At 40.6% G+C, this 21,322-nt stretch overlaps 1 protein-coding gene across 4 annotated transcripts in view; it reads left to right on the top strand.

Moving 5' to 3' along the window:
- The window catches only part of ENOX1 (ecto-NOX disulfide-thiol exchanger 1), a 531,698-nt gene that overhangs the window by 82,212 nt on the left and 428,164 nt on the right, over nt 1-21,322 (top strand). For all 4 annotated transcript variants that reach the window (XM_019529871.1, XM_019529872.1, XM_019529868.1 and 1 more), the window contains exon 2: nt 20,830-20,898. The gene's annotated coding sequence lies outside the window, so the exon portion shown is untranslated. The remainder of the gene's footprint in view (nt 1-20,829; nt 20,899-21,322) is intronic.

Here is a 21,322-nt window from a genome sequence, read left to right as displayed (position 1 = left end):
GGACGTCATTCTCCCCTTGTACTCGGCCTTGGTGAGGCTGCAGCTGGAGTACTGGGTCCAGTTTTGGGCTCCACAATTCAAAAAGGTTGTGGAGAATCTTGAGAGAGTCCAGAGAAGAGCCACGCGCATGATCAGAGCTCAGGAAAACCGACCTTACGACGACAGGCTGAGAGCCATGGTGGGGCTCTTTAGCTTGGAAAAGCAGAAGCTTAGGGGTAATCTGATGTCCACCTATAAGTTTATCAGGGGTGACCACCAGTATCTGGAAGAACATTTGTTCACCAGAGCACCCCATGGGATGACAGGGTCGAATGGTTATAAACTCCTGCAAGACCATTTCAGGCTGGACATAAGGAAGAACTTCTTTACTGTCCAAGCCCCTATGGTCTGGAACAGCCTGCCATTGGAGGTGGTTCAAGCACCTACATTGAACGCCTTCAAGAGAAATTTGGATGCTCATCTTGCTGGGATCCTATGACCCCAGCTGACTTCCTGCCCCTGGGGTAGGGGGCTGGACTTGATGATCTTCCGAGGTCCCTTCCAGCCCTAATGTCTATGAAATCTATCAACCTCAGCTCTTCCAGCAGCATCAGTTCATCTCTATTGAAGAGGCCTCCATGAATACTGAGAATTAAGCTAAGGTCATCAAATAGTTTTTCAGCCAAAACTATTTGTCATGTTTGCAGGTAGTATTGGTTTCCTTGAAACTGCATTTTTTATTGAATTCTTTTTTGGCCAGAGAAAAATCATTGCCAAACCCACTTCTTTACTGTCTGTGAGGAAAGAAACACAGTGTCTGTAGCTTAGTCGTTCTTGTTGGCATATAGATCAACTGGAGCAGCTTCCAGTTGGCTGTACATACATACTTCTTATGATGCCAAGGATGGATATGGTTCTCTATCTCTGCCTACTTCTGCAGTAGTTACTCTAAGGTAAGCCTAGAGTTGTGTGAGCTATGCTTTTTTCCCCACAGAATCTCTGGCCAACATGGTTATGATGTCAGAATCCAGATTTTATTCCCTTCTGAAATGTGAGGATGCTCACAGAACTGTTTTCAAATGAGAGAGCTCATTGCATCATTTCTGATGGAATGATGCACCTGCTTCTGTTCACTAATAAAACGTCTCTTTAATGTTCTCTCCAGTATGCGTTTCTCTCTTGTTCTACTTGAAGCTCTCCTGGTTAATGATCTGAATTTGCCAAGCACACTGACTCATTTCTCTGCTGTTTTTCATTATGTAAGCTATTAACAGGTCACTGCTCAGATGTTGGAAAATCTGTTAAAGGCTAATGGCAAGGTGCACAAGTGCCTCTTTACTCTGCAGTTGCTACCTGCGTGTACCAGTTCTGGCTTGATCGTCAGTCAGTGTGCCCTACAGCAATTTGGGGTTCAACACCTGTTCCATTAGCAGTCACTGTCTAATCAGTCTTTTGTTAGCACACACAGAACCTTATCGCTTCTAGGATATTTGCATTATGTGACATAGGGAGTCTTGGAGGAAGCAAGTTAATATACTAGAGGAAAGTGTCAAATAACCAAAGTAATAACCTCTTCCTAGCAGGGAGGGGGGAAGCTGGTGGAGGAGGTAATGGGATAGGAATGTAAACTGTTCAGGGAAATGTCATATCACATGGACCCATATGAGAATATGGTGCTTTGGCACAAAGTAATGGATAAAATATGTTCCCATGAGATTAATTACAGAGATCTTGGGAAATCAGGTTGATGAAGCAGGATTCCCTCCATTGAGAGAGAAAATAGCAGATGAGAGCTTTAAAAGGAAAGAGAGAGGGTTATAGATTACCAGGCCTCATGACTCGGAGAAAGATCTTATTATATAGTTCATAATCAAAAAAGCAGGTGATGGAGTTCTAGTTCAGTGACATCAGCATTTTACCACTATGTTCAAATAATAAACGTTCCACTTTAGGATGCACGTGCCCACATATCTTCAAGTCAACAGTGAGAGGAAAGTGTTGAAAAACTGGCAGTGGAGATAGAGAGGGTTCAGGACAGGCATTTAATTTTTGAACACCAGCAGTTTCCTTGGAAGGGGAGGTGTTTCAAAATCTGGATCCAAATATTCTGGCTCATGCCTAGTCTCTGCTAGAAAATGTTCCAAATACAGTATATATCTGTTTATACCTTCTAGAGCTGAGGGTCACTTGTGAAGGATGAGTTCCTTTTTTTCCCTTTGTTTTAAACAATGTTCAGAAAGATCTTCTCAGTAACCAGGTGAAGGTGTGTGAAAGGGAGCCCAGCATGCAGTAAAAGCAGGCCTACAATGGAAAAAAACACAATTAGCACATGTCGGGGCAAAGTTGTGAAACAGTTTTTTGTTATAGGGTTGTGAGGTGAAAGACCTCTCCAATTTAAATGGGTGTGTTTAGAGTTGCATTAAGCTAAATTCCTGATGTTATAAAAGCAGAGTGCTTTATTTAAAAAAAATTACTAAATGAGATATAAGCTAAAATCTGAGTGACATGAGTAAGAATTTATCTGCCATGGTACTCATCTTTTCTGGCCACTGGCAGTCATTTCATGGATGTACGAATAAATGATGGAGAGCCTATTTTTCTGCTAAGCCTGTATTGAGTGCCTACTGTACCGAGATTTAGGGACACAGTGTTTTTCTTGAGATGCAGCTGAACTTGTTGTTAAATCAGTCTTATTGTGACAGTTGGGTTTGTTCTGTTTACTGTGGTTCTTGCAGTAAGAACAAAATTGTTAGATGGTTGTGTCAATAAATATGATCCCTAGTACAGGCTTGTGTTTTACAGATTTGGTTTTGTTATCTGCTCTGGCTTCCCCATGTCTTGTTGCTGTAACTAAGCAAAGTCCACATTCATGCTGCTGAATAAATATTGTGGTAAGAACCTACCAGTAAAACTATGTGCCATTAGTCTTTTCCATGTTTCTCTTGTTTCAGTGATTCTAAATGTGATGTAGGAGATGCTTGCACCTCCTTTTCATTTGGATTTGAGAAATTAATTTCTCCTTGATATTCATCGGTGACCAGTTGATGCCCGTGATGTGAAGAACTAGGAATTTGGGAGGGCTTTGGAATAATCTTCCATCTCCAGTAGTGTCTGAACTGTAGTTTTAGAATGTCTTATTCCCACCATGAAGCTGCTGCAGTTTTCTTGTAAGACTGACTTTGCAGGGGATCAATGAATTTAGGATGAGAGTTGTTAAGTGATAGACCCCTGTTAGCTTAGGGACAGTGAAAATCAAGGTTGTGTCCTCACTAGGTGTCTGACATACAAGATGAGTAGAGTAAGGGGTGGGAATATTATACCTTAGTAGCAATTAACCACCTGTCAGGGACTTTCTCACACTCAAAGAAGTAATGCAGGACTTACTGATTCTGTATGTAGTACTTCATAATATGGTCCTGGGTACTTGCCTACCATATTCCAGGACCTGACATTTGACACATTACTTTGCCCTCATTTGTTCTCATAATACTGTGAAGGTCTGTGGTGTGAGTCAATGGGTAGTTCCCAAAGCAGCTGGAAATTGTTCCACCTCATAGAAGATACCTTCTTACTGTTACTGCAGACAACATTATATGGGAAATGAAGCAGGTTAATTTTTTTTCTTAGAATATCACTGTGAAGTTTGGCTAGAGAATCTCTTACAATGGTGTGAAAGGCCCTGTTGCCAGGGAGTGTGAGGGCTTCTGAGCTTTAAACCACTGACTAACTTTCTCACAACTTTCAGCTCTGCCACATTTTCTGCAGGACACACCTTACTTTGTTGGTAATCTATAGACACTGTGGCTTTCTTCACAGATGTTAAAGAAGTGGGTTTGGCAATGATTTTTCTTTGACAAAAAAAAAAATTCAATAAAAAATGCAGTTTCAGGGCAACCACTGCTACCTGCAAATGTGACAAATAGTTTTGGCTGAAAAACTATTTGATGACCTTAGCTTAATTCTCAGTATTCATGGAGGCCTCTTCAATAGAGATAAACTGATGCTGCTCAAAGAGCTGAGATTGATAGATTTCATAGACATTAGGGCTGGAAGGTACCTCAGAACATCTTCGAGTCTAGCCCCCACCCCAGGGGCAGGAAGTTAGCAGGGATCATAGGATCCCAGCCAGATAAACATCCAAATGTCTCTTGAAGGTGTTCATTGTAGGTGCTTGAACCACTTATGTGGCAGTCTATTCCAAACCATAGGGGCTTGGACAGTAAAGAAGTTCTTATGTCCAGCCTGAAACAGTCATGGAGGAATTTGTGACCATTTGACCTTGTCATCCCTTGGGGCGCTTTGGCGAACAGATGTTCTCTCAGATCCTGGTAAGCACCCCGATAAACTTATAGGTGGCCACCAGATCACCCCTGAGCCTTCGCTTTTCCAGGGTGAAGAGTCCCATAGCTCTCAGCCTCTCGTCATAAGGTCTGTTTTCCTGACTTCTGATTACGTGTGTGGCTCTCCTCTGGACTGTCATGGAGAGTAGTGCCAAATGTCATGCTGTGTATTTCAGTGACGTTACTGTATCTGCAGAGTAAATAACTACTATTCATAGGTTTGTAGAATAAGAATTTAAATCATTCTGGCATAGAAGATGGTGTTGTGTGTATTCAAATCTACATCTTCGAGAGGGGGAGGTAAAAAAGTTAAAATCAGTGAACTAAAGAGAGGGCAACACAGAACAGTATTTTCTTTAGAAAATAGGTGTCATCTTTCCTAGGTTATCTGTTCTTTCAAGTAGGGCCAGAACATCTGGGTACCTCTCTAGGATGGGCATAATATATTGAAGCTAATTGCTTAGTCATTCATGCTTTTTATTATATAGTAGCAAGACTACAGTTGCAATTTTTAACTTGGCATACACAATAATTTAAGAGGGAAATGGGTCATTAGATATTTAACTTGTATGGCTAGTGTCTTTTCCTACCTTGTAAGTACAGGACTCTAACCCTCCCCTTGGGTTATGTTTGGTTTAAGATTTTGGTGGTTTTTATTGCACATCTAATCCTTTCCTCTTGGGTAGATTGTGAAGATTTGTACCTTTTAAAACCCCATTTTATAAATCGTAAATTCTAAATAATGCTTTCAATATCTAGCCCGCCGTGTATTAGGACGGCTTAAGCTGAAAATCCAAGCCACCTGGGGTCTGGTGGAAAGCTGGGAAGATTTGTTCCCTTAAAGGTTGAATGGCTTACTATGTGGAGAGAGGGCATTCTCTAACTGAGTTAGAATAGGATATGTCTGTATTGCCTGAATAAAATTAGCAGTTGTGGGCTTAATTGGGTACACATTGATACTTGCAGACACTTTAACGTACAGCAAATTTTGTCAGTATTAGTTTATTTTCTTGTGCTGTTATGATAAATTTAAAACACCACTACTGCATTGGACTCCATTTCTTCCAAACCAAAAAAGAAGGATTTGAGATCGTGACATCACAACAGGCTCTAGTTACTTAGTGTTTTTATGGATGGTTCTATTTGTTTTATGGATTTTTATGGACATCTTTTTTTTTAAACAGTGTCTCCAAATAAATGGACAGTTGGCATCCCTGACCATTACCTAAACTATAAATTGCAGTCAGAAAATAAACCATGGCGCCTTATGTATCATAGATCACTCTTATGTATCACATTTTCCAAATTTTCAGTAAAATATTGAGTTGCATACATCATTATATATAAATGGCGATTTTACAGCATTAACAACATCCTAAACTGCTGGAAAATGGTATCAGAAGCAGTTTTCACAACTTAGTGCAGTAATTACATTTAGAACCTTAAAATATGATAATTTTTAGTCAGTCCCCATACATTCAGAACATAAAAACAATTTCTTTAATTTTAGTCAACTATGTAATTAACTAATTGATAACTAATTAACCTATTACTAATTCATTTTATTTTAATCGGTGTCCACTTATCTTCCGCTAAAAGCCCTACCAGCACTTTCCCAAATCTCCCACCCTCCGGGTTTCTTCTTTCCTAGTTTTGCTTTCTGTTCTCACTGCAAACCTCCTGTGTACCTAGGTCTGCTAACCTCCTGTGTACCTAGGTGGCAGGGGCAGAGAAGCTTTTTGTAACACTCTAAGGACTATTCCTGAAACTGTGAACATCTCACAATTTGGGCTTCTCTAGGTAGTGGGTCACTTCCTATGTTGGAGTCTTTCAGAGAGCTTGTCACTCAAAGCCTTTCTTCTGGTTGTGTCTCCATCCCAGTGGGTCATGGATCACATTGTGAACCCTTGTGGGAATTGAGTGTAGTGCTGTCCTTTGTTGTTTTCATTTTAGTCTTGTTAACAGAAAGTTATCATAGAGGTAAGTCATTAAAAGTAATTCTGAAGGATAACAAATTTGTATTTGAATTTAACACTTTTGCCTTCTTATCAAAAAAGGGAGGGAGGTGGCAGGAAAACTCATGCCTGCTATGAGTTCATTAGGAGAAAAGGAGGCTGAATTCTACTCATCTGATACAAAGTTGGCACTGATTAGTGTTTAGCAAGTCAAGCTTAGATTTCATAAATGTTTTTAAAAACAGAAAAGCTACTTTTCTAGTTCCATGACTAATCAAATATGTTGAGGTTCAAAACAGTATGCAGATCCATTCCATTTCTGTAGAGGTATTAAATTCATACATTGCTTTATAGAAAAGTATGTTCTATGCTATTACATCTATGTGAACTCTGGAAATGTAGGCCTGTCCAACTTGGGTTCTCTGGGAAAGGGTGGGACATTTGTTTTGCATTTGAAAAGTCACAATGCTATGGGTACAGTGGAATTACAGTGGACTGATAGAAGACAAGTATTATACTTGAAAGGAAATCCCTCAGAAAATATTTTTATATATGCATTATTGAGAACATCTAATATTCCCTGCTGAGGGAAATCATGATCCTTTGAATTGAATAGTGATTCTTTAAGAGAACTTGTATATTTTGCTGCTATTGCCTAACAGACAGCAGAGGGTACATTAACTCTGTGGCTCTCTGACACTTCTAAACAATTAAACTATAAACCTTTACAAATTCATTTTAAAATATAGTTATAAAAACTAATATAAATAGTTTATGAAACTTTTTTCACAGTCAATGTGTGGCATGCAATTAAGTGGAAATATGTACTTAATGGATGTATTTTCGTTTGGGGATTTTTTTTGGCTTGACAGGAGTTGGCATCTTAGATCAGCTTAAAACCAATTATGAACAGCTGGCACAGCAGAAATCAAGATCAATATGTTTACAACACAAGGTCGTTTTTTTTTCTTGTAATGTTATATTATTAAGGACATAGAGGAAGGAAGAAGCAATAAATGTACGTTTTTAAAACACTGTACAATTGTTATCTGTGCATCTAAAGCAGGGGTGGGCAAAATACTAGGGCGGTGCGAAGCTTTGGTCCCTGATTCAATTTGGTGGAAATGCGGAGCAATTTGGCAGCCAAATCTCTGAATGCAAATCAAATCAGGAGACCCTTTAATTTCTATGAATCTAATCGGAACGCTGTGAATTGATTTCAAGAGATTTGGTAAGATTCGGTGGTTTGGATATAGACACATAGCTTTAAATGTTTATTAAAACATTTTTTTTCTACATACCTCAAGGTACCAGGCGGCTTGTGAATGCTGAGATGGTGGGGCAGATGAAGTGTCCAACAGGAGCACGGGGGGTCCCCAGCATGCTCAGCAGCAGACCCAGAAGCACTTCTGGTCCACTTCTGGATCCACTGGGAAGCATGCAGGGGAGTCCCCCTGAGTTCCCCTGAGTCCCCCCTCGCTCTGGCTGGTGCTTCCTGGGTCTGGGGGGGCACCTGGGGTCCTGCTGTGGCTGATCACTGAGCTGGGGGGAGGGGCACAAGGGGCCTCCCCCATACACTTGGCAGCAGATCCGGAAGTGGACCGGAAGTACTTGGAAGCATTCACGTGTCATGCCTGGTACCTCAAGGTCTATAGAAAAAACATTTAAAGCTGTGTCTATGGCTGAATTGCTGATTCTCTGAATCAACATTGAATCTTCAGATATGGATTCAACTGAATCGACAGTGATCCGAATCAACGAATTGAATCATTGTCCCTGATTTGGGCTGAATCCGAATCTGAATTGACTACAGCCCATTTTGCACACCCCTACAAAATACTGCCTGCAGGCCAGATCTAGCCTGCCAGCTGACTGGATCTGGCCCATGACTGCCCCTGTGGTGCTCCACGTGGTGCAGAGCCCCAGCAGCTCCCACTAGGGCAGCCCATGCTGCGATCCTGCTGGCTGGGGGCCCTGACCAGTGCATGCAGCTTCTGGCGGGGCTGTTTCTGCTGCTACTCTGCCCCCCTCACCTCTAGCTGGAGCTGCCTGGCTGGAGCTTCCCGCCCACCTGCCAGAGTGGGGTATCAGGGGCAAGAGCAAAAGGAGGAGCCGCTGCTGTAGACAAAGGCAGCCAGAGCAGCACCTGGCTGGCTGCAGCCACTCCAGGAATAACCCTCGCAGAAGCTGTGTGTGCTGGCCGGGGCCTGGGGCAGCTGGTTGCTGCTCTGTTCCCCTCGCCTCCAGTGATGGCTCCTCTTCTCACTTCTGCCTTTCCTGTGCCACTCCAGGTGGGCTGGTGGGGAGCTTCAGCTGGGCTGCTTCCGCTGGGGGTGAGGGTAGCAGAGCAGCACCCAGCCATCTGCAGCCACACTGGGAACAGCCCTGCCAGAAGCTGTGCACAGGACAGAGCCAGTGTTGAGGCTGGGCTGGTGGGCATGGGCAGGAGTGCAGTGCAGGCTGCCCCAGGCGGGACTCAGTCCCATGTGGAGTGCCCCCAGGCAGTGTCCCCCCTGCCTCCTTCACCTCACCCCTAGCTGGCTCCTGGGACCTAGCGCCACACACATCCCCATACACACCCTCCATCCCCCCACAGGGAGAGGGTGTGCAGGAAGCAGATTGTGGCTCAGCCCAGGCTCTGGCCCCGAGCTATCACTGCCCTTCCTCCTGGCCCCATGATCCTGGTCTTGTCCAGCCATCCCATTCCCAAAAACTACTCCCCACCAGCCCAAAGCCCCATAGGGAGTTTTGGTGAGTTGTTGTGTGTGTGTGTGTGGGGGGGGGGGCAGGGGTGCTAATCTGGCCCAAATAATTGCCCACTTCTGGTCTGAAGCGATATAGGGGATGCTTTTTCCCTTTTACAAGATGCCCTGGTTGCACTCTTCAATCTTCTCAGCAGAGAAGTGTGCAGTTGCTGCTAAACTTATTTCTCTTGCATGCTGGTTTTATTGGATTATTTCATACAGTGGAATGGTAAGAATTCAAAAATGAAAAAAAGCTGTTGAGTCATCTAGTCCATATCCCAGCTATTGCTGGATTGTTCTCTGAGGATCTTTGTCCAGTTTGGCTTCAAATGTTATTGGACTTTGTCCAGTTTCCTTGGAAGATTATTACATTCCATTATTAGGAAACTTTTCCTGTCAGTGTAAATTTTTCCTGCTCAGTGCAGACACATTAATCCCTGTTATATTTTCTTGAAAATCCCTACTAAAAAAAAATCTAAAGGAACCCTTTCTTTAGTGTATGCATCTTCCTAATGCTTACAGATGATTATCACATTTTCCTTCTGATTGTAGTTTAGTCAAGCTCGTATGTATTTAATATTTTCTCTTAAGTCAGGTCTTCTAGGTTAATTTTAACTTTTAGTATTATTATATTATTGTGTCAAATTTTGAATTCTTCAGTTTTATACTCTGCAATGAAAACTTTGCCTGAGTAAGGATTTAAGGATTTGTAAAATTATTTGGAGGGTTTTTTTAAAACCTTTCCTGTGACTTTATTGAGGTATATATCAATTTCCCATGCAAGAGGTATGATCTTGCAGGGTGTACAAAATGGATGACACTCCTTTGCTCTGTGATATATGGTTCGGTGGGAAACTCTGTTTCCTGTTCTGCCATTATTTGATAGTGTGCTCTTGCCGAAGTTGCTTGAACTTTCAGCTTGTTTAATTTTCCCATCTGTAGAATACAGTTTTTGGAAAGCATATTGAGATCAACATGTTGATAAGTGTTGAAGATTGACTACCTCAATGTACATTTTCACTGGCTGACTTTATCACATGCATACTGGCTTCTGGCTTCTTTAGTATTCCATCCAGGAAGAGCACAGACCAACTGCAGACACTTCCTCAGCCTGATGAAGGGTATTTGTACCTGAAAGCTTGCAAAAAAGAACTTTTCCAACTATCTGAGTTGCTCTAATAAGGGATATCAGATTTACCCAAAGAACTTTATCTGCAAAGAATCAATAAGGGCTACTATTTTTAATGCTTTCTTTTATACAATGTTCTTCATTATATCATGTGCGTTGGCTGTTTCTGTGACTGTCTTATTAACTCCTTTAAGTACTGGCATAACTGGGTAGTTCTGTGCCCTAGGTTGTGGTGGTACATGGGGCAGAGACCGCTACTAAGCTACAGAAGCTGAGAAACCAGTGGCAGTGACTATTTTTTGCATTCCCTTTCCCTTTTCCTCCCAAGTTGACTCCTAGAGCTAGTGTCTTGGTCTGCCTGCCCTCCACCCCTGTCCCCCCCTTAGTTGTACTACTGTTGCTTGTTGACACTACACCTTTGTAATTATTAGCTTATACATCTCTAACTTATACTTGATTTGTGGGGGTTTTTTAGTCACGATCAGATTTTTCTCATGTTGTTTTTCAGCTGTATGTTTTATATTGACTTCAGTGTAGTTGCACTTAATTTATACTGGTGTAACTGGGAGATGAATTGAGTCTCAGAGCTTTCCTAGGTCCTTTTATATTATTACTAGGTAATTGCCTGTCAAGAAGGATGGATTTCAGGGAATGTTTACATGGCTCTCCCTTACCCCCCACTCACCCTTCGGGGCCAGCCATGTAAAGACTCCCTCCACTGCTGCTGTGTCCTCCTCCAGTCTCTGGTGTGGGGACTCTCTCCACCTGCCCACCTCTGCCTCACAGCGGGACTCCCCTCCCTGCCGGTTGTTGTTGGGGCCAGATGGCAGGGGGGCATTGCCACCATGACTCCCCACCTTTCTTCCCTTTTTCTCCCCTCCCCACTTCCCTCCCTTCCTTCCTTCCTTTCTTCCCTGTCATGCAGCCCCAACAACAGCCTGCTCCATGACCGCCCCCCCCTTACCTCCTCCTGCCCTGCACTTGCTCGGATCCAAGCAGCCTCCCTCCCCACTGCCTCCCCTTCCCTGCTGGCTGTTGTCAGGACCCCCTTCCTGTTCCCCTCTCTCCTTCCTTCTCTTCTACCTGGCCCTGACAAGAGCCACCACTGTGACCCCTCCCCTTTGCCTCCCCCTGCCCTGCTCCCCTCCCTCCCTCCCTGCCCACTGCCTCCCCCTCCCTGCTGGCTGTTCTGGGGGACGTTGGGGATGGGTGGGGGGGTGCTGCCACTGTGACCCCCCCCCCTTGCCCTCAGGCAGGGAGGCATGGGGAAGCCCTGCTGCTTGGATGGCCAGGGTGTATTCATCGCCACCACAGACTTCCCCAGCAGCAGCTCAAACTTGGGCCTGTGCAGCCAATTGCTGCCTGCCCTCTTGGTGGCACATGTATTGTTAGCCAAAAGCATTATATAGACAGACTAAGCCCTTTATTGTGTTAGAATTCTCTCCTCACTAGCATGTATCATTACTTTTTAGTGTAAGTGCATTTACAGCTGAAACTAATAGCCCTACTTCTTCCAGAACATGAATAAAGAAATTAAGTTAAACTCATCCAAATATAACATCCAAATATGTTGAGGGATAGTTTGTTACCTATCTCATGACTCAGTGTGTTCAGCCTCTACCCTCTGTAACTTCTAAACAGCTAAGAAGAAACTAATAGTCAGGAGGTCACAACCTAAGCACAGTAACCAGTCTTTGCTCAGTTGAGGTCTATGTTGTAAATTTGCCTGGAGTCTGAGCTCTGCACTTAATTTATATTAGATGGAACAAAGTACAGCTGTTTTCGTCATTCGCACAGACATGTGGGTCTCAGAGACTACAGGTTCTACCATAGTACACAATGCTTTATCTTGACAGACAAGTTGCCAAGTTGTCTGCTGGGACATATGCCTCTAGGTATCAATCTCCTTATTAGAGATGAGAATGGCCCTACGGTAGATTTTAAGAAATTTGTTTAAGAATGCTCTGCTAGCCTGACATTTCTTTATTTATCACTGTACTGATCTTACTTTTCCAGAAGCCTCTTGACTTTCCCTGGACAAGCTATTTTTTTTAATGTTTCTGTAACATTTGGGTACCTCTCTTCCCTTTTCATTTGTTGGCAGAGGCGGTCACTTAACCAGACTTCTTGGACTCTCTCGCTTTATCCTCCTGCTGTTCCCCTTCACAGCCCCAGTTTTTTGTCTCCTGCTGTGGAAGGCAGACTAGTTCTGGTGCTTTTTCTCCTTTCTACTCTGTGAAGTCAATTTCTAATTTTGCCAATATTCAGAGGAAATACTTTTCCATGAACCAATGCATCTAACTTGATAGCCACACTGATTCTAGCTTCAGACAGGCATTCAGTACTTTTTCTGCCCTTTTCTTTTTAAGGACTTGAGGATTGATGCAGAATTCATGCATTCCTGAGATGAGAACTGAGATGGCCATTCTGGATTGCTTCTTGGCATGTATAGTAGGCCAAATTTAGTTGCTTATGGATCTATTAAGACAAAATAGAGGCGTATAAAAATCATTTTGGTAGTTTTGTGACTGGTGTGTGAGGTGGAATAGGATCATGGTTTTTGGTGCCTAAGATTTGTCCAAATGTCACACAGGTAGAATGGGGTGTAAGTTGTAGCCATGCTGGTGTAAGGACATAGGCAGACAAGGTTCTTTGGGGTAAATCCAAAATCTGTTATTAGACCAACTCAAATAGTTGGAAAAATTCTTCTTTGCAAGTTTTCAGGTATAATGTCCTTTGTCGGGTTGAGGAAGTGTCTGCAGATGGTCTATGCTCTTCCTGGATGGAATAGAAAAGCAGCCAGAGGCCAGTACATATGCAAGAAAGCCAGTCAGTTAAAATGTAAATTGAGGTGGTGAGGAGGGGAAGGATGCATCTGTACAGATGCATCTGTAGTAAATGGTTGAGAGGGAGGCGAGAGGGAATGAGAATAGCTGGTAAAAAGTGGAGGGTTTACCTGGGGAGTCAGATGTTAGGCAGGTTATTAAAGTGTCATAAATCCAATGTCTATATTTAGTACATGATTTTTGTATCCAGTAGGTTGATGAAGTGAATTGAAGTTCATAGGCTTGTCTGTGAAAGGTGTTTTGTAAATTCCCTTTGAGGATTAAAACTGAGAGAATGGCGAGAGAATGGTTTTCTTGTGAGAAATGTTCCCCCATAGCTAACTGGGTATTCTTGTCTTTGATAGATTTCCCATGTGTGGTAATTCTGGTGCACAGTTGTTGTTTGTTTTTTTCCTACATATTTTCCATCAGGGCATTTGATACACTGGATGAAATGTATAACATTTCTGGAGGGGCAGTTGTGAATTCCAGAAATGCTGATGGTTCTGTTGTTTGGTGCAGTAATTGTGGGGTGGTGGAGATGTCTTGGCAGGTTTTACATTTCTTGTCATTGTATGGTCTTGATCCATTTGCTGTGTTTGGGTCCATAGGAAGTTTACTTCTGGTGATGAGCAGGGATCCTGGTTTTCTCTGATGTAAAAAAAAATCCCCCATTTTCGGTTTTAAAAAAAGTAACCCCAAATCCACATTGGTTTCATGTAATCACAGAAAAAAATTGGATTTGGCATTAATTTTTTTTAAATTGAAAATTGGGGATTGTTTTAAATCAGAGAAAACCAGGATCCCTGGTGATGAAGTTGGTGAGGTTTGTTGCTTGTTTAAAGGCTAGGATGGGTGATTCTGGGATCTTCCCAGTTTCTGTGGTAGCCAAAGCATTCATTTGGTCCTACCAAGGGTCACTGGGAATCAGTTAATGAATGTGGACCCAAAAATGCCCGGCCAGTGATTGTGTCTTCCATGCACATACGCTTAAGGATGTGAACCCAGACTTTACATGCCAGTGTGTCTTGATAGAGAAAATGACTTAACAGGTTAAAAAGTCTTATTTCATTATCGTGTAGCACACTTCATTGCACACTGTGTGTGAAGTTAACTTTATCAATGATACACATGCTAATATATTTTAGCAAAGCTATTTTGATATACTGAAGCCGAAGTCCCCTATACAATACTTTTCTTAAACGTATTAGACGTTGCATCTTAGGGGAGCTGTAAGAAGATTGACTCCCAGGTATAATCTTTTCCTTTCTCTTCCACGGAAAAGTTAGAATGTTTAATTTGACTTATGGTAATTAGTATAATTTCATATGGGTTCTGGAGATAAGAGAGGAGGTGGGATGTATTTTGTTTCCCTAATTTGCCTTTATTAAGTACGCCAGGCACAAACTTTAGGGCCTTGATGTAGAGTCAAAGGTGGAAAATGCTGACGAACTAAATTTAAAATGAGAAGTTATTTTAAAATACTGGTGATGATGAAGATGGAAGTAAAAGTGGAAGTCTCGATTAAAGGAAGTATGATAACGGAATACTTCACATTTGTTTATTCCCTTATTTTAGTTTATGTGCATGGGGCTTTTGGAAATGAACTAGAGCCACGAACATGCCTATCTGAAAGTAAAATTATGATGAACAAAGTAGAGCAGGGTGGCACCTTAAAGACTGATCACGGGCGGATGTTACTTTTATAGTGCTAGTTGTGTCACAGAACTTTGAAACAAAGAAGTGCTGTAATACTCTCCAGGTAGGGTGCATGGTAGGGATTGCAGTTCTGTGCCCTGACTGTCTGTCCATGGGGGTGGCAAGCTGTCAGTGCATGGGCTGCTGCCACTAGACACTCTTGGCGGGGCTGCTGCTTGCTCCCTTGATCCCTTCTCTCCCCTTCAGGGAATTAGAAGACTAAGAATAATCAGGGACTGCCCTCCCTACTCTCCTTCCCTCTGCCCTTGGAGGAGAGGGACAGAGCACTGCACCGTGCTGGGGGACCAAGAGATTCCCTGTAGCATTACAGTACATTGTACAGATGTTATATTTAGCATTACATTTCCTGTTTCCTATTTTTTTGTGGAACGTCTTCCATTTTGTAGCACTATAGGGGATGGGCAGTTCTGTCCAATCAGCTATTTTAATCCTACAAACCTAACGGCTGTCTGTTTCCTAACTGGTTCAGAGTGGCATGAGTTTTTATAGGGAGCAACCTACTTTTTCATGTGCCACCATGCACTACCTTCTTCCTGTTTTCAAACTAATAGGGTTAACTACCTTATTAAAAAGTTACATCTTAAAATACATCGTATTTATTGAAGGAGTTATTGTTTGATTGGTAACTGAGAAAATATTAATGGTGAAAATAATCAAAATGCTAAAATTCTAAAATAATTCTAAATCTGGAATGCTAAAATAATCATTTGAGAATAATGTTGCAAAGAAACAAGCCATGCTAGTTAGTATTTCTTTACTTGATGCTGAAGTTGTTGCCCTCTGATTCAAAAATGCAAAAATTCTGTACTGTAGACCATCCAACTTAGTCATGTTTTCTAATGGATGAGTAAAATGTATCTGTTTGATAGCTGCAGTAATTACTTCAGTAATAATATGAAGTGGGTAAGGGATGATCTAAGACTTGGGGTGAGATCATTTATTAGACAAAATCTGTATCTTGTTTTTATTTTCAGGTTGTGAGACAGTCGGTGACAGTGGAATTCTCTTCTCATATAGATTAATAGATAATTACTCATTGTATTATTTTTAGCTTTTGTTTTTACCATGCTAGGATTAGAAACCTTTTTCTCTAATATGAAAACTTATGTTCTGCATAAATGTGGCTCCCTCCAAGTGAGTGGATTTTTGGAGGTCTAGTGCATGTTGTCTAAAAGAATTGGAATAGATACTTTTTGGCTTGCTCGTCATTGAGAGATCCTCAGCAGACACCAACAGCGTTTTTCTGTGCCATACCCAGGTCTAAAAACAGAAAGACGAGGATGCAGGAAATCTGTATCTCTCTTTCAGTTTTTGCTTGGTTTACTTTGCTGCATTATTCTTTTTATGCTTTCCTCAAAATAAGATACTATTTCTTCCAACAGGAGAAGTCTGGTTGTAAATGACAATCTTTTATCCTAGTAATTTAATTTAAAGCTTAGCTATTGGCCAAACACATTCCATAGGGTTCTGCTATGTGACGCACAACTAACCCTTTCTTTATTATAGAGGGCTAGGTACAGACATTCAAAAAGCCTGAGGTGGAATTGATCCAACTTGCGCGGTTTCCTGTAAGTGGTGTAGTTTAGATCAGTAGCAAACAACACAAATTCATTCTTGTCTGTGGGAGAGGGAGCAAATCTTAGACTGGGTTTTGCCATTTTTAACCAGTGCGCCAAACTTCTGTTCTATTAGCAGGTATAGACTGGTTTTGTGTGCTGAACTTCTGTTCTGTTATGGGTATAGACCAGTTTCTGATAACTTATAACAGTAAAAGTGTAATCTTTACCTGGCTGAGAAGTGTCCTGCAGAGGCTAGAGGTTTCAGCATTCAGTAGTAATGCTGCTACAACTGATGAATGGATGCTGGTATATCTATTTTTATTTCTCTTATATATCACTAATGGTGGTTACAAATTAAGAGGAAGAATCTTGTATAAATGTTCAGTTGCATAGATAGCATAGGTGGTTGTCAAAGGAAATTAATTTTCATGGAAAATTTCAAATAATTTTAAGCTTCTCCACCCACACAACATTCCATAGTTTTTCTTTCTTTGTCAAACTGGAAAAAAGTTGTTGTTGTTTTTTTTGTTTTTTTTTTAAAACAAAAAACCCCACTTTTAAGAAAAACCACCAGTTTTGGAAAAACAATCATAGAATCATAAAAGTAGGGTCGGAAGGGCCCTTATAGATCTTCAAGTCCGACCCCCCGCCTGGGCGGAAGAAAAACTGGACTCAAATGAGTCCAGCCAGGTAGGCATCAAGCCTCTTCTCAATGACAAGTTTATGATAGTTTCAATATTTGATTTCTAGTTTTTTATTCCTAAAAATCTGGAAACTATCAACCAAAATTACAGGGTTTAAAAAAAAATAATTTTATTTCAGAAGGTATATGTTGTTGAAATAAATGGTTTGATAAAGAAGGTAGATCAGCTCCAATAGGATGGTGTTAAAAATACAGCAGCTGAAAAGACCTGGGGCTCCTTACACATCTTTTGATGTATCCTTCAGTTGTGGTCAGTGCTGGAGAATGTGACTAGGATTCTTACTTTTAAATCTGGGAGTTGCTGGGAAATCTCACTTCAGGTTGAAATTGTGAAAAAAAAAAAAGAGTGCTTTTCAGCAGGCTTGGAAATAACAATAAATGCCAAGACATAAAAACAACTGAGGAAAATATTCAAGTTATACCAGTATGTAGCAGCATGCCTTCAATTTGTCTGTAGCCAAATGCTTTTTTTATTTAATAATCCTGTCTTCCAGGGTCTAGAGTGGTGGTTCGTTGCATGTAATGTGTTGCTGTCGTGCCATTGGGCATTAAAAAAAGAGATTGAAATTATCTTGAGGAAACCAAATCGTTTTATTTCAAAGACAAATTAGATTGATGTATCTTACCATCCTCTATAGATTTCTTCATAAGCGCATTACTAGTTGAAGAGGTACCAGACATTTTATATATTATAGCAATTTGCATACATTCATTAAGCTGTACTTTGTAAGGCGTACTGACAGGGGCATTTGATGAATTTTTTTTGTGCACTGTATTGTGTCTTTACACAGAGCAGTCTGTTAAATTATGCCTTTGTCCTTTAGTCTGTCAGTTTGTCAGTACTGGAAAATGAAGATGCAAGTAACTTTGGTAGGTTTTTTTGGTATTTAAATGTAGGATAACTTTGGAAGGCATACTTTTTTTCTAAGATGCAGCCCATAGTGTTAAAGAAAGAAGAATAGTATACATAAATATGATTTCTGATTGGTTTCACATCTATATGTGCTTTTCAGAATGTCCACTTCTAAAATGAATGCTACTTGGATGCAGGGTTTTAGAAATGAAATGGTAGTGACAAGAGTGCAGGTCTGTTCCGGTTAAAGAATAGTGTGAGCAGATAGTTTCCTGTGTCACTTTTGCAGGCAAGTATTTAAAAGCAGCACCACAGTGCAGTGTAATAGCTGATTTGCCAGGCAGATACTGTGGCACTTTCTTAAGCCATACCTGTGAACCATATTTCCCCTACTAGATCCTTTCCCTCTACTAGATCCTTCACACAGCATATTGTGTGTGATATCCCAGACCTTTCCTGTGAATTTTGGGTAGTAAGTTACTGCACTGCTGAAATAGCTGAATGATGACTACAACTACATTATTTTAATGAAGCTTTAGGTTAACACCCCTTTTAGACAAATCAGAGTAGTTCATGTATCAGACATTTTTGTTTCAGACTGCCTACCAGCTCAGTCAGTGGCATCTGACATTGTGATGGCATTTGATACTTCATTCCTATTTTGAATGGTGTTAGAAGAAAAGGATCATTCCCCTTGTTCCCCCACTTACTATTTGGGTCCCAGAAATATCAGCAGAAGGAGGTTTTTTGTCAGACCTATGCCAGTTTCCACAAATTTTGAAAGATTTTGCTGCTAACAAATCCTTGTTCACACCAGGGGTTTTCCCAGCAGACCCGTGTTGGATATAGGGAGAGATCTTTTCACATCCTTATCGGTCAGATCTGCTGGCAGAACTTTGTGATGTAGACAAGCCTATGGAATCCAAATGACAACTTGTAGGAAAAGCACTGCCTTTCCAGGCTAGCCAAGTTCAACCTGTGTGTGATGATGTTAATGTGCGATAAACACTGCAGCAGGTAACTGGGACTGGAGGCAGAAGATATTGGCAGAAAAAAGGGTAAGGGATGAGACGGAAACACAAGAGGGGAAAGGGTAGATTAGAGATTTTACATCATCTGAAGAAAAGAACATCACAAGGCTAAGTGATGGACTAGGACGAAAGCAAAGAAAAAGAAACAGATAGTGGTAGGGTTTACACAACAATTCTTTGTATTGTTCCTGACGGTATAACTTACTAAGTAGCTCTGTTGCTTTTATAGATGTTTGGCTAATTTTCATTTTAGTTTTAATGGGATTCTCTGTGTGATTCATGTGTTTCTCTTCTTGGAGGCACTGACACTTTTGGGGATCAAACGGTATGCAGACAGAGAGCCCTGTTGTTCATACACCTTTAGTGTGGATTCCAAACTTTTCAAGTCATACATGTGACAGAAACAGTAGGGGCCATAAATGAGCATATGGAGTAAACAGTCTTGGAAACTGTCATATTGATAAAGATTTCCTGGAATATATGAAACATAGAGTCATGTGGGATATTTGGGGTTTTTTGTTTTTAATAAAATAGTAACTTCAAGTTGATGTGCTGTATCTTTGATAAAAAGAATTGGTAAAATCCTTACAAACTCTTGATTTGAAGTTTTTCTTCTGGTTCTGATTCTCAGAAACACCCTGAACTTTATGCCTGTTTGTTTCTGCAGGAATGATAACAAGGGAAATAAATTTAAAATATCAGCTCTGTTAATTATCTTTGGGCTTTAGAGTAAGCAGCACATTAGGAGGAATGGAAGGACTTTATATTTCTCTAACTGCACATTCACACTAAGAAATACCTGTTTTTCATAAAAAGGGAAGTTACGTGACCAAGAGTATGAATGGCTGGTGGGCATAGGTTTCCTGACTACTGGATCGTCTAATCTTTCTGGGGTGCCTTCACTCCATCTACATGAGAGTTCATACTAGTGGCAGCAAAGGTGTAGTTTGCAGGTGAAATCTGGGCAAGAAACTAGTGTAGACTCACTTGTAAGGCTATTATTGTCTAACATCATTTTCTGCATAATTCATAGATGGTGATGGGATAGGTGTCTAAGAAATATTCAAGGTAAATTGGTAAACAAAAACTGATGGGGTTATCAGTGAAGTGGTGCTACAGAAACAAGGCTGAAGCATAGCCAGATACTTAAACTGTTGCCAGTTCTTTCTGTGTTTTCTTTTCTCTCTTTCCCTGGTCTGTTGATTTTTTGTTTGTTTGTTTTGTTTTCTTTTTGTGCTACATCTTTCTGAGTTAACTGTCTCCCCCCACCCCCGTGCCTTCTTCACCACATTAGATTTATCAAATAGATTATTCCATCTATGTATCAGTGTGTCAGAATCACTAGGAGAATTTATAGAGGCTCGAGGGAATACTTGTGGCTAGGTGCTACGCATGTGCCTGCAAAATTGTATGCAGCCAACATTTAGAATCTGTCATAGAATTGCCCTTTTTAGCATTTCATGAGACTAAAATGACAAAATATAACGATGATCCTCATTTGTACATGGTTCTTTTATTTGTGCCCTTATTCTACTGCAAATACAAGGTTGTTTAAGGCTCAAATATGTGTATATATAGCAGTGTGTGTGGTTTAATAACAGATTTTTCCCCTGGTATGTCACTAACAGTTTTGCATATTAAATGTAGGGTTTTTGCTTTGTTTTGTTTTTGTTCTGTCATTATGGATGGTTGTTACGAAATTAGTAGTCTGAAACATGTTTCCAGAAGCTGTCTTGTGCTATTTTTGAGTTTTTTGTCCAAGTTTACTTTAAAGATGTATATAGTTTTTCTGATATTCAGCAAATTATTAAATAGTGCATCATTCTTATCATGCATAAAATATATTGCACTTGGCATGATGGTAAATGACTGGTATATTTGAAACTTATTTCCAAATGGTAATTTTGTACATTGAATTTACTTTTTCTTTTATGTGCTTAAACCACTTACTTTTAGCAAGATATTTTTAATATATTTGATTTACCTTTTCAGCTGTTGGACATTGAACTTGAAGCTTGATTGTATGCTCCAACAAACTTGGAGAAGATCTACAATACAAAGGTACCATATAGGATAAATCTATACGTTGTGTTAAATGATTTGGAGAGTGATATATGCTTTAATGTCAGTTTAATGTTGCATTTCTTAAATCTCCTGATAAATCTGTTGTCATGAACAAGGTAAAAAGTTAGTTCTTGCTGGGATTGAATGTTCAGTAATGTATGTGTCATTTGTATGGCAAAACTTAGAAATGCATAATAAAAATTTGTTATTTAGAGAGAGATGCATACTAAATGTGCAAGTTTTTTTTTCAAATCAAGTGCAAATGTGTTTGTGCATGTCGTGTTATGGAATTTGGGAAGGCAAAAAAGGATGGAGAATCAGTAAGGCTGATACGGCTCTCCATTTGAGTCCTGCTTCTCCAAACACTTTGTCATATATACGTAACTTTGCTGCTGTGCTTATTCTCACTGACTTCAGTTGT

This window comes from Crocodylus porosus, unplaced genomic scaffold (genome assembly GCF_001723895.1).
Source record: "Crocodylus porosus isolate Cpor-Errol unplaced genomic scaffold, CroPor_comp1, whole genome shotgun sequence".
In the NCBI taxonomy this organism is placed as follows: Eukaryota; Metazoa; Chordata; order Crocodylia; family Crocodylidae; genus Crocodylus; species Crocodylus porosus.
This window is presented reverse-complemented; position numbering and strand designations above follow the sequence as displayed.